Consider the following 4179-nt stretch of genomic DNA (forward strand, 5'->3'; position numbering starts at 1 on the left):
TAAACTATAGCAACCTTAACTTTGGAAATTTGGACTTTCACCTTAATGTCACAATCCAAATAGCCATGAGTGACACCCACACTAATCATCATTTGGGAGAATCATCTAAGTCGAACCATCGCCCAATCATTTAGTTAATATTAAGATGAGATTATCACAAAATCAACTTAATAACAATAATCCAGAGCTAATCATTATTAATGCAAAAATCCAACAAACTAATTGAAATTTCCAAGATCCGAAAATCATCGTACAATAACTTCCAACAAAGATCATGTCTAAAAGAGATATCCAAAAATAAAGTAAATAAAGAATGTTGCATTGCCTGAAAGATGTAAAGAATAAAAAAGATGACCCATGATAGCCTGGATATGGAGTGCTCACCCTTGAATCAAGATTTGCTATCAAACTCTAGAGGTGAGGTCGTGTCTGAGCCTCTGGAACACTTTCTGCGCTTAACAAAGAAGAGTACAGGGTAGTATCAGTACAAACCACTGTGTACTTGTAGGTATCATAGGTCCACTCAATTTAATAGCAAGTACCCACAAATATATACACACATGCTAAGTGACTTGTCTTTGCCAAACTAGTCATGACCTGCAGGGAACAATCTATGTTTATGTATCGTACTGGCGTGGTACCCAATCCATCATAAACGAGGAACATCAATATCATATCAGAACCAGTGTGGTACCTGATCCTCCATAAACAAGTAATATCAATATCATATTCGTATCGTCGCGGTACCCAATCCTCCATAAATAAGTACTATCAATATCATATTCATACCGGCATGGTACTCGATCCTCCATAATCATATTAGGTATGTTTTATCAAATTCACACTTCCTATCAGGATATAGTACGATATACTAAGTTTATAAGTACTTAAAAGTCATAAGACAATTCCATCAAGTAATTTTTCAATAATTTTTTATACACGTCTCAACAGTCCAAATATCATCAAATTCAAGCATGTCCGAATACCAATCAACAAGCATCCAATTTAGGAGTATACACACAATTAAATCGAGTTTAAACTCCAATTAAACCGCAACGTACCTCAACCAAAGAATCAAAAAGCAAGCTAATTTACATGGGCCTTTTCCTTCTGTAAAATCTCCGAATGATCAAAATCTGTTCAAATATATAAATCCCATAAAAATATGAATCTATTTACTACCCAATTTTTATAAATTCTTCTCTAAAAATCCTAAGACAAAAATTTATCGCTATATGTGACTGATGAATTCACATGAAAGTCTCAAATTTGCAGCCGATTAAGGAAAACGACAACTGCAAAACTAATTACAATTGACAGAACCCAATAATCCAACATCGATTCCATCACCATAGTCCTATCATTAACAATTAATTATGTTATCATAATCAATTATCCAAGTAATCATACGTAATTATTACAAATCATTGAAGATAACCAAAGGTACCATTTTAATTCATATGTTCTGCCAGTATCACCAGAAAGGTAAAATACCAATGGTCACTATTTCAATTTTCCATCTCATTATTGCTATCACTACACATAATTAACAACTTATTTACTAAATTCTAATGGCTAAAGCAACAACGCCTAATACACGTACACACTTCGAGCTATATTTCATTCCACCCTAGATCATTACATACATAGTATTACATCTACTCACTTACCTGAAGCTAGTCTAGGAGAAATATCGAAAGGGAGATCCCCACCCCGCAAAGCTGCAATGTGAAACTATAACTTTTGTGCCGCCTCTTTACCCTAATTATCTGATGCTATTATTATATATGATAAACATTAGCTAATTAAATACACTCTTGAATTGACCATATAAGTAAATAAATTATAACTTTGGCCCATTAAATCACTAATTAAATTAATTATCTAAAATATACCCAATTAATGACTTAACTCACTTCGGAACACCTCAAGAATCGGTATTATCCATCTTTGTAAATCATAAATCAGGTGTACAAGCTACGAGGAGAGCTAAAATAGAGAAGGTGAGAAAATTTCACAAACGACTAGAAGGTCGTTACACTTGGTGAGTTTGCTAATTTCCCGAGGATATTCAATGCTACTTCAGCTTAGCACTGCACATAAGAGAGTACTGCAATTAGATGACTCAACAAAAGAAAAATCTGTCAACAAATGCTACAAAAGTAAAATTTGAATATTAAATTATTTGAATTCCTCGTCCAAGCTATTTGGAGGAGTTGAAGCAATCTTTTCACCTGCATAGTTTGACACAGAATCATCTTGAAGGCTTCAAAAGAGTATTAGAACTTGTCTTCAAACTAATTCCTCTGCAATCAAACAATATATTGTAAAGTTAATGATAAAGTTAGCATAAAATTCCATTATCAACTAACTACGCGACATTGAAATATTTTCAATAATGCAAGAAAAAAGCATAATAAATAATTTTTCAAGAAAATTATCCTACTTAGTTGCCTTCAGGCCTCTTTTTGTTCTTTTTTCCCTTTGCAATTTCTCCTTTTACTAAAAGAACCTTCATACTTACACTTTGAAAAATGTAAGAAGCTTATCTTAATTTACATTATTTCTCATTCTCCTTCCCGTAAGAAACCTAAATCCTCATCAACTTATCATATAACTTAGTATTTTTTTAAGGTAGCATAGCTTATTAATTTACTATTTTTTATTTCTTTAGCTCAACCTTTTTCCTTAAATGAAAGAGAAAAAAGACATGAATTAAACCTTTATATACTGTCACAAAATATTATAGTAACATCTCATAGCAAATCATGTGTCAGACTAAAGACCCTGAAGGTTGGTATTTATTTACTAAAAATAATTTCTTCTAGTGAGGTTGTGTGTTTAACAGTATATCTAAAGGAGTAAGAGACTACCATGCATAGAAGGAGAACTTGATATGAGAGGATAAAGAAATTTGGAAGGGGGAGAATACTCATATGTCAAACACGATGGTTTCTCATAGACTCCTATTCTGATGTATAGTTTGACCACCAATAAACTAATCTCTTGCTCCTCCTTCTCCAACTAAAAGTTGATTTATAACAAGAAGCGAATTTTTAGGATTATGTTGTAAGAGATATTTGTAGTTGAATTGAACTTTCTTGAACAATAGAATCATTATCTTCAAAAAAATAACATAATAGACCAAATAAAGTACTATAAATTTAACATGTATTTTATCAACTATCATAAAAGTTAACTTGGAAAAATAGAGAATTTTTTGCATTGATATATACCTACTATTATAACACCCCGAGTCTGCACCCTGGACGTCACACGGTGCTCATAATCCCGAAGGACCACAAGCTAACCCATGACTGGTACCTGCTGTAATCACTGAATAATAATAACTGTATAATAAGGCAAAAATTAGGTTGAATCTGCCATAAGGTTCATAACTAAAATCAAACACTGAATACTGATAAATAAATACTAAAAACTGGACAACTATCTGAAATAATCTAGTCTAAAAAGCCTCTAACTGAACTATCTAAATATGGAGTTGATGGGACAAGCCCCCAACTAACTCCAACTATTGAGGTACTGATAATTGAAATAATACTCTATCCTCGAACTATGAGGACTCACCACTAAATCTGCTACTAATAATATAGGCTGCTAGCTACGGTCAGGAGCTTGTGAGTCTGAACCTATGATATAAGACATCATAGCGCAAAAGAAAGGTATACGTCAGTACTTTGAATATACTGGTATGCTAGGTGAGGTAAGGCTGAATGCAGGGGTTCATATGAATGAACAGTAACTAGTTGAGAAATCATGAATATAACTGAGTGCGAGTACCTGTATATCTGAAACTGCTGTAAAATACTGATTATGCAATGCTATGCACATAACTAAGTCTATTGTAACTGAGATCACATTTAAAACTGGATAATAAATTTTGAAAACTTAATGATTGATATTTGAGTTTACTGATACTGTATTACTATTAACTGAGTGACTGTTTGTAACAGTCTTGATTCTGTAGAATTGATCTGAGTTCTAAACTGAGTTGGGTGACTATATCTAACAATCCTGATTCTAATACTGAACTAAGGTTTTATATTGAGTCTGAAACTAAAACTAAAACTGAAACTATAGGAGTGTTCATCTAACCGTTATACCCCGATTATGAACTGAGTTGGGGTCCAACCTATGACCTCAGTTGGAAGGGTGTTA

At 32.9% G+C, this 4179-nt stretch overlaps 1 long non-coding RNA gene across 1 annotated transcript; it reads right to left on the bottom strand.

The window, feature by feature from the left end:
- Positions 1-281: 281 nt before the first annotated feature.
- Positions 282-1758, bottom strand: LOC124885506. The gene is made up of 3 exons (XR_007042619.1): positions 1671-1758; positions 1062-1136; positions 282-449 (listed from the first exon to the last, which is right to left on the bottom strand). It is a non-coding gene; the product is annotated as an uncharacterized LOC124885506 (long non-coding RNA).
- Between the last annotated feature and the right edge of the window lie 2421 nt (positions 1759-4179).

This window comes from Capsicum annuum, chromosome 7, assembly GCF_002878395.1.
Source record: "Capsicum annuum cultivar UCD-10X-F1 chromosome 7, UCD10Xv1.1, whole genome shotgun sequence".
NCBI lineage: Eukaryota > Viridiplantae > Streptophyta > Magnoliopsida > Solanales > Solanaceae > Capsicum > Capsicum annuum.